Source organism: Lycium barbarum, chromosome 3, assembly GCF_019175385.1.
Source record: "Lycium barbarum isolate Lr01 chromosome 3, ASM1917538v2, whole genome shotgun sequence".
NCBI lineage: Eukaryota > Viridiplantae > Streptophyta > Magnoliopsida > Solanales > Solanaceae > Lycium > Lycium barbarum.
The window spans coordinates 107873766-107884248 of record NC_083339.1 but is presented as its reverse complement, the minus strand read 5'-3'; the positions used below and the strand labels follow the sequence as shown (position 1 = coordinate 107884248).

Below are 10483 nucleotides of genomic sequence, written 5' to 3'. Positions count from 1 at the left end.
AAGGAAGCATATTTTAATTAATTGATTAGAGTAAAAAGGGGGTTAGAAATTAATTTATCTACCTAAAATATTGGGCCAAATCCTATTCCCATTCTACAAAATCTAAGGCCTAAAACGTTCGGCCCAAATCCCCTTCCAACCGACCCAGCCCAAGACCCGAACTGACCCCTAAACTAAATTCCCCAAGTCCCAAAATCAGTAAACAAAAATCCCTAACCAAACGACCCTTTCTCCTTCACCTAACAGCCCTAAACCGAACAGCCACCCCAACGTCACCACGACCCCACTCCCCGTCACTTCCGTCACGTCACCTCACCACCACCACGCCCCTATCCCACGAAATCCGCTGCCTTCTCTTTTCTCACACTCCATCTCTGAAGCCTGCAAATTCAGCGGATTTTATGGTGAGTCCCATCCCTATTTTCATCATCTTATCTCTTGAAAACATCTTCCCAAATTTCCCCCCCTTTTCCTTATTTTTGAACTTCGAATTCAAGTTTTAGAAACCCCTCAGTATTTTTCTATAAATACAGACCCTTGTGGGCTGTTTTGGATAAAAAAAAATTTAGGCTGAAAACTCCCCTTTGAACAAAGCTTTTCATTGAGAGAACATCTCTTTCAAAGCTTTCATACTCAGAAAAATCTTCTTTTAACTTTAAGTTTCTCTTTGGCGTCAAAATCTCTTTTCAAGTTCTCGGCTGAAACAACAAGCTTTCGAGTGGATTCGGAGACTCGACGACGACGACAATAGCCTCAGTTCGCTGTCACGGAGAAGGTAATCACATTCGTCCTATCTTCGTCTTTAATTTTATTAAAGTAGAAATGTAGTCGACAAGTGTTTTCTCATCGTTTATTTGGTTTAGTTGGGCTAGGTTGTGTTTGCTCGTCGTTTGTTGTAAGTTAGTGCAAAATGACTAATCACACTTAGAAGAATTGTTGGTTCATTCATCTAAGAAGTATGCAATTTTCTTGCTGGGCTAATTTCCTGTTTTAGTCATTCGTCAAAAGCTGCTACGTCCTTATTCTTGGCCTAAAGCATGGCTTATTTCATCAGTCTTTATCTGTGGGTGGTTTACCGCCTTTCGGGCAAACTGGACAGCATATGTGGTGTTTTGAAAACTCAGAAGGGTCAGCTTTGCTAAGTTTTAAGCTCATTTTCTTGTCTTTATGTTCAGCATGCTTACTACTATAAATTACTGGTCATTTGATTTATCTGTAAACTAGTTTGGGTTCGGGGGGATTAGTTGTTGTCTTGTCTCCTCTCTTTGTTTAAAACGGAACTCTTTGATTGGAATTTGTTTTGAATGATGAGTTTTGAAGTTTAAGTTTGAATATCTAGTTTAAAGATAGGTTCCAGATTTTACTTAAGTTAAGTTGGGAGCTCTGTCATAGTTTTTCGCCAATTTGGGACTTATCCTATTCTTAGTCTCTTAAGCTCAAATGAGTATGTCTTTCCCAACTTTCTTTTTGTTCTTTTTTTGGACCCAAGTTGGTTTGTTTGAGTTTATTAGAACTTGTATATAAGCTATGTATCTCTGTTTTCTCATTTTTTAAGTCACTACTCTCCTTTGGAGAATGGTTTAAATTTGGTCTTAAATTGAAGGAGTGTCACTGTTTGTTTTAGCTCGGATAAGCGTCGATAAGGTCCCAAAATGTCTTTATGTTCTGTTGTGTTACGGGATTAGCTCAAAATATATATATTTATGGAGTGTTAAAGTGTTTGGCTACGGTTTTGATTAAAAAGCAACTTTTTCTTTACTAAGACAGCTACTGTTTTTTTTTTTGGTTAGAAAGTTGCTGTTTTGATATAAAAGAAAGCTACTGTGTTTTAACTAAAACAGCTACTGTTTTTTGGGTTAGAAGAGTTACTGTTTTGGTCCGGGAAAGTTACTGGTTTTAATTAAAAAAATAAAAGAAGAGGGAATTTCTTTTTCCCACGATTTGGATGGGAGTGACTGTCTTATGCTGCTGCTATACCTGCTGAATGTAATCATGGATTTTCCATTTCATAGACAATAAATGAAGCTGCATATAGTTTGTATATGCTGCTGTATCTGCTGAGTGAAATTATCAAATGGCTGAATCTCGTGTTTTTCTAGTCTAGGTTTCAGTCTGTTCCAATTGTTATAGCTCGTATTTATTTGACAGAAGGAAGAAAGTTTGATAATGGTCGAATCTCGTGTTTGCTACTCTAGGTTTCTCATCATACTTCTCAGACTCATCATTGTGTCAAATGGTGAGTCAAGAAAAAGGATTTGAGTTCGCATACTGATATGTAGCATAACAATTTTTTTTTCGCTCAATTCTACACCAATCAAAACAGAATTTTCCCCTAAATTCTGATTTTAAATATTAACAATAGTCACTGTCCTTGGTTGATGAACTAGTTTTCTGTTTTCATTTGAACATTATCAAGGTAGCAATTCTGTGTGAAAAAAATGGGGATAGGCATAGGCTCAAGTTTAAATCCTTCATTTTTTGAGATTCAGCTGCCATGTTTATTTAGCTGGGAACTGTTAGTAGTTTAGGTAACCTGAGCATGAGAGGAGTTAGTCCCCTTTCCAGTCCCTCTCTAACCAACTGTCTCTGATAAATGTTTTTCTTGAGGTATCTTCAAACTAAAACAGTGATCCTTTTCTGAAGTTAGGGACTGATTAATTTTTTTTCAAAGCCAAAAACTTTTCTTATAAACTTTGCTAGTTTAGTTAGTCTCTGATTATCAAATAATGGCTTACCGAAAGAAAACTAGAGTAGAAATCTGAGCTTTCTTTTCCTGTCAAAGTAAGTTGTGGATAAATGGCTTGCTAACTAGATGTCAATTGTAATGTTATGGTGTGCAAACGTGGTTGGTTACATAATCATCTCTATCTCCTTCTCTCCCTATTCTTTTGGCATGATATGGATTTCAAACTCGGTTTTTCACTCTCTATGAACTTAAGTAGTTGATTAGCTTAATTTTATTTCCTTTGATATCAGCACCCTTTTCAGTAACTAGTAGGGCATTTCTTGTATTTATTTATTTATTATTTATAAGATAGATCCTTTAAGTCTTAAACCTCTGTGTTATGCTAAATGAGCAGCCAAGTATAATCCCGCCATTGCATTCCTACCCACAAAGTGTTAACATACTCTTATGTTCAATGATGTTCTCAATCTCTGGATTTAATTCTCTATAATGTTTCTAAGATGTGATTAGATGAACACTGTTTCCTTTTCCCCCCTTTCTTTGGTGTAAACTTGTTTGTGACTACCAATCAGAGATCTGAGAAAGGCTATTTGTTGTGATAACTTGTGGTTTCATATGAGCGCATGAAAAATTGTTGTGCTTTAGGCATGTTGCCACTGCATATCTTTGAGGAGTCACCTCTGTTTTGGTTACTTGACATAACAATACACTGGAAATTGATAAATGGTTTACAACAAGATTATTTGGTTGCTAAATGGGATCCTGTCTGGTTGAGCTTCATCTATACTACATTATCGTTCTGTCATATCCTAGCTTACTTTTGATTGTGATGGTGTAATATAACCATGTCTTTAAGCTGTGAGGACAAGATATTACTGGTGGACAACATTATGAATAGTCATTATCTTGCTGTTTGTTTAAAAGGATTGAAGCATGATTATTCTGATAGGCCCATGTCAAAGAAGGTTTTGAAGTATACTATACATCTTTTGGGATTGCCTTTCCTTAGTTGAAAACACATAGGTTAATTAGCTATAAGGATTGAATCCTTGTCTTTTCACAGCATCAATAGACTTTTACGGATTTCATGAATATGGTGCTATGATTCAATCGGTTGTTGTCCTGTTATTGGCCAAGATTATGCTTTAAAGTATCTTCTAAAGAAATTAAGCTTTCCCAGATTATTTACCTTGAGAGCTAAATACTTGTGTTCTTTAGAACTGTTCCTGAACATTTCTTGAATTCGCCCATTAGTTCCCTAAAACATTTAAGAACTGGTTTTCATGTTGTCGGATAAGTCTAAAGGTTTTCCCTTTCTTGCTAAAGAGGATTTACTTGTTTTGTCTTCAAGATGTCAAGATGCAGTTAAATCATGACCATATTTTGGTCCGGAATGGGTGAAATCCTCTCTCTGAGGCATGTTTCTTAGAATTAGGATTTTTTTTTTAGTTCAAGTCCTTGAAAAACTGTTTGTTGGTTGAACCACTGTCACATTTGAAATGGTTGTTCCTACTTTGTGATATGTTATTCAAATGCTACTTCTTTATGTGAATGAATAGCTTTGTCGCTCGTCCAAATTCTTCTTTGAAGTGTTTACGCAAATCCATTATTGCCATTTTAGTTGAAAATCTGTTCGTAAAATAAACAAAAGGTTTCTTTTTTACTGTTTCTGATTTCCTTTTTAAAAAAAAAAAAAAAAAAGCTACTGTTTTTTTTTTACTGTTTCTGATTTCCTTTTTTTTTTTTAAAAAAAAGGCTACTGGTTTTTTTTTTTACTGTTTCTGATTTCCTTTTTTTTTTTTTAAAAAAAGGCTACTGGTTTTTTTTTTACTGTTTCTGATTTCCTTTTTTTTAAATGAGTAGAGTTTTATTACATTTGTGTGTTTTACCCTTATATGCAAAAAATGTATGAAGGCAACATGACATTTTGAATGAGCCTAAGACTGGAAGTATCTATTTCCTTATACCTACCTGTTTTGCCCTGTCCTTTATCTGATTGAGCCATAGATTGTTTCATAAGTTTTTTTTTTTTTTTTTTTCAAATAATTAAGAGAGTGTGTATGCTAATTGTTCTGTTGCTAGCATGACCCTTCCTTCCCTCTCTTCTTCTTGATGTACTGCTAAGATAAGGATAATTTGCCTAAGATGATCATCATATTTTGTTTACCTGTGTCTGATGCTGGAGTATAAATCACTCCACTTGTTCTTTCCTTTGGACCGTGTGCATTAAGAATGGTATTGAACATTGATATTATAGCATAACATGTATGATTTGGTAGAATTCTATGTAGGGAATGAGGTTGATCTCTGCCCAGTTGTCTTTGTGTCCCTTAATAACTCTAAGAAGTGGAAGTTTTGTATATGTTGCTCATACATTTAGTGTGTGAAGGCATGTATAAATTTAGTGTGACTAACTACTGCTCCATCCCTTTATTTTAATAATATAAATTTGTCTTCCAGCTCCTCTTTTGTCCCCTTGCATTCAGTTTTTCCTTTCTATCACTAGATAATAACTGAAACAGTCTATCCTTTTTAAGTTAACAATGCGTAATGTTTTGAAATTTGAGAGTCCGGAGCCAAAATGATTTATTTTTGCAGTCATTAGACCAAAATAGGCTGCCTTTTTTTTTTTTATACCACAATGGGTATTTCGTTGGTTATCCAACGAAATACCCACACAAAGCACTGTTCATAGCCCGATTTTTTGTTGCATTTCGCTACACTTGTAGCGAAATGCAACAATTTTTTTTTTTTTTTTTTTTGCATTTCGTGAATAAAAAAACGAAATAGGAAATTATATATATTTTTTGCATTTTCTGTATTAAAAAACCAAATAGGATAAAAAAAAATTAATTTTGTTCATATAAAAACGAAATTGGAATATATATATATATATATATATATATATATATATATATATATATATATATATATATTTTGCATTTCGTTGGTATATCTATTAAATAATAATAAAAGAAATTTGTATTTCGTTTATTAAAAAACGAAATATGAAAATAATTTTTTTTTGTATTTTTGTATTTCGTTTATATAAAAACGAAATACGAATACAATATACCAATGAAATAGGATATATTTATACAAAATATATATTCATATAAAAAAATAATATTTTCCAATTTCGTTTTTATATAAATGAAATACAAAAAATATATATATATATTTATCCTATTTCATTGGTATATGTATTCGTATTTCGTTTTTATATATAAAATTATTTTTCTATTTTTTTATATAAACAAAATACAAAAAAAATATTTTCATTATTTCGTTTTTAGATGAACGAAATAAAAAAAAATCTTATTTCGTTTTTTAATAAACAAAAAAACAAATAGTTGTAAAGTCAAGACATAACTTTATTTTGAATATAAATATAATTCTAGAAAATATAGGGAGAAAAACTAGTTGTAAAGTCGTCAAACTTTAGATGGTCATAACTTTGCACTCAGACGTCCGTTTTACGCATTTTATTTTTTGAACTTGCGTATTTTTTCGAGATTTATGCGGACAAATTGTCGCAAGGCGGTTTGGCCGAGCCGATTTTTTAAAAAAACACCTTTTATCCCATTCAATTTTGATTTTCCCCCAAATTGGCCTGAAATTTTCAGTTTTATGTACTTATAAGATGATACGCAATAGTTTTCAACGTAAAAATCTCGGGGTAATGTAGCTGTGAATGTCAATTTCACTTCTGCGGTTTCAATTTTTGAAAATAAAGCTGACTAATTTTCTCGACATATAAAGTTGATTAAAATAATCTTACAGTCAAACACTAAGTTTTTTCAAACAAAACTTACTTCGGCCACCTTTTTAACACCTAAAATGACGATTCGAACGTCTACGTATTCTTGATGTATTGGGCCTACATTACTGTACGCAGAAAAAAATATTAGGTTTTATGTAAAATATTGACGTTTCGAAGTCTTGACACACGACTAATGATTGGACTAGTGATTGGTCAAGGTATGGAGAAAAACACTAAGTGTTGCAAAAAATAAAGTTGGCCAATTTTTTTTTTTTTTGTACTGTTTCTATAACGCAATATTTTACTGTGTATATATATATATATATATATTTTCCAATTTCGTTTTGATATGAACGAAATAAATAAAAATTCACATTTCGTTTTTTAATAAATGAAATACCAAATATATATATATATATATATATATATATTTTCCAATTTCGTTTTGATATGAACGATTTTTTTTTTTTCATATTTCGTTTTTTAATAAACGAAATACAAAAAAGAAAAAATATACTATTTCGTTTTGATATGAATGAAATAAAATAAAAGAAATAATATATATATATATATATATTCCAATTTCGTTTTTATATGAACGAAATTAAATTTTTTTTATCCTATTTCGTTTTTAATACACGAAATGTAAAAATATATATATATATATATATATATATATATAATTTCCTATTTCGTTTTTTTTTTTACGAAATGCAAAAAAAAAAAAAAAAAAAAAAAATTGTTGCATTTCGCTACAAGTGTAGCGAAATGCAACAAAAAAATTCGGCTATGAACAGTGTCTTGTGTGGGTATTTCGTTGAATAACCAACGAAATACCCATTGTGGTATAAAAAAAAAAGACAGCCTATTTTGGTCTAATGGCTGCAAAAATAAGTCATTTTGGCTCCGGACTCTGAAATTTGATTGCCTTACAGTTTAGATTGCTTCTAATCCTTTTCTTTCTTTTGTTTTCTTTGCATATGTACATGGGAGTATATTGGAGTTGTATGACGACTCCAAGACTGCTCGGAAATAGAGAAACAACAGTGTCATTCGCTTGTGTCTAGTAGCCTCGTTCGCGTCCACGTCCTTTTCCCTCTCTTCATACTTTTATCTTCTTTTTTTTTTTTTTTTATACATACGATTTGACTAACAATTGTACCAATTTGGTATTTGTATTTTTTACGCTTTGCTTAATTTGTGTTTGGGTTTGCGAACAGACTGTTACGTGATAGTGAACACTCATTGATTTCCCTCCCTCTTTAGATACTAACCTTGATTTAGAGTAAAAGGTGTTTTATTAATCATTTTTAAATGACCTCCTTTTAGCGTACTTTCAGGACGAGATGATTTTCCTTTAATTCTTTAGTATAAATGGTAGAAGCCTCTTCACAAAATTATGTTGCGGATAATAATATTTTTCAGCCCATCTGCAAGTATAAGGGTGTAAGACAAGTTTTTCTCAAAAAATGGATTTGAGTGTGGCTTCAAAGAGATTACGTTGGCTCAAAGGAAAAAATGATTTTTTGAGAAAAGATCCAAATCAGTTTTCAACTATTGTATTACTGGCATAAAAAATAGATTTTTTTTTATCTTTTCGAGTTTAATTAAGAACTTTATATCAGGGCCCAAGTTATTTTACGAGACTACGAGATACGCTCTATTTTTTTTATATACATATATATACACTATCTTTTTTTTTTTTTTTACTAAATCATCCAATCATCTTTACACTATGTGTGTATATGCATATATATATCCACGATATTTATGCATATTATTATATTTTCCATGGCTATTTCTAAAAGTATACCTCTTTATACTATTTTTACATATGATAAACATACTCCATGTATATATATTATTTTCTCAAAAAAAAAAAAAAAAACGTGTATTTTCATGCTCTACATCATATATACTATCCTTATATACAATAACCATATTTATATCTAATCTTCAAAAAATACACATGTAATCTTTTTTGTAAACAATATACATCCCTAGTCCATATAATTTTACAACTCGTGTCAATTACTTTCCTTTACAATGAGTATGCCTACATACTATTATTTTTTTTAACACATACCATACATATACTACCTTATTTCCATTAATTCCCTTGGTCGTTTTTTACATTATATATATGCATCTATATAGTACTATCATGTCATCAATAATTGTTTTTAGTTGCCCATGATATACATATTAGATGTATACGTTATTTTTCTTATAAAAAAAAATGTATCTTCTTATTCTATATTATACATATTTTTCTCACGCACATTAGCATTAACTACTTCCTTTATATATATGCATTTACTCACATAGTTATAATTACATTTAAAAGCCTCCCTTTTTTATTTTATTTTTTTAAAATAGTTTTGAGAGAATATTTTCTTTTCCGCAAATTCTTTAAATAAGTGATAATAAATAATTAAATAAACCCACTCTAGTATTAATTAAACTAAGTTTAAAGACTGTTCTCGGATAGGCTCTGAGCGATGCTTAATACCTTTCCCTCGAGATAAATAAAACCCTTACCTAGAATCTCACAGGTTTCAAAGACTAAAATTGGAGTTTACTTTTTTCAAAAATGGTTTCCTAATATTTCCTAAAATTAGGTGGCAACTCTGAAAATTTACAAAATCAGAGGAAACATAGTCATAAGTTGTGAACTAGTTTTAACCCGTTAAAAATAGGGCATGACACCGGAATCTTCTGAAACCCTCCATACATGATATTTATCATTAATAATACTTAATAATGGTCATTTCCTTTGGTTACAAGGTTGTCCTTCCCGGTTACGACTTAAGAAATCGTAATTCATCCTTTACTTCATTCTTACGTACTTCCCATGATTGTACCTTTCAAAACTTCACATATACTAAAAGATATTCTTTCTCCAATCCTCTCATGGCTTATTATATGAACTTAAACCCTCATAACCATAAGATAAACACGTATCATCTCACATACCTTCTGAAAGGTAGCTCGGATCTCAACATACGAAACTACGGGGTGTAACAACTTACCTGCCTTACATACTCACTACTTTTATCCGTACTGATCATCCCTCTTCATGGGGCGTTATATTTTGTGCTGCAGGTCCTGACAGGCAGAGCGGAAAGACCTTAGAGATAGGATCGCCAGCTTCAGCGGGACGTCAGCAAGTACCACTATGTCGGGTTTCCCAGTTGGATAATTATTGAGTCTGCATGTTATGTATACGACAGATGTACGTACTATTAGAGGCTCATAGACAATGTTGTGGGAATTAGAGTCATGCATGATTTCAAAATATTTATGATGCACATGTAGTAGCTTGATCGGCTATATGACATCTTCACAATGTTCATGTTGCGGCCTCGTCGGCTAGCGTATGTACATGGTTATGCACAAAGATGTATATGTAATGTCTATGTTGGGCCATTTCTGTATGCCGGTGCTCTTGTATGTATGTGAAATAATTACGTTCATAATAGTTGTACTAAGACTATATTACGTCATACCAGGTCGTATCAAGCGTAAGGGTCAGGTGCCCGTCATGCCCCTCATCGGGGTGTGACAAGATGATAGAGGATCAGAGAGTCAACGGTGAACGACTGAACAATCTCCTCAAAACGTTGGCCCTAAATTCACAAAAGCCCAAATCTTCTTAGCTTGCTCATATCAAATTCATCTGCCTAAGCATTTTTTATTCCTATTCCCTATTTTTTGTTTCTGTGTGATAATGTTCTGGCACTAATGACAACTTCTCCTTTCTGCATATTCTTATTTGGCTACTATGCTATGTATCTATATTATATGTGTGGGCTTTTTACTCTATTCTATGTCAGTCTAACTGCTATCATGTTTCTCTTACTTCCTGTTAGTTGTGCTTTAATCTTTTCAATGATGCCAGAGGGGGGAAGAAAAAGTGAACTGAACATGAGCGATGATTAAGAGGGAAGACATGTCGAATAAATGATTGTGATGCTGTGAACTCACAACTGTGGGAAGATGTGCTGAGCAAGGGGGAAGAACTGAAAGATTGA

The 10483-nt window shown here is 32.2% G+C and overlaps 1 long non-coding RNA gene across 1 annotated transcript; it reads left to right on the top strand.

The window, feature by feature from the left end:
- Window positions 1-203: 203 nt before the first annotated feature.
- Window positions 204-10215, top strand: LOC132631757 (uncharacterized). The gene is made up of 2 exons (XR_009579051.1): window positions 204-775; window positions 9555-10215. It is a non-coding gene; the product is annotated as an uncharacterized LOC132631757 (long non-coding RNA).
- Window positions 10216-10483: the final 268 nt, after the last annotated feature.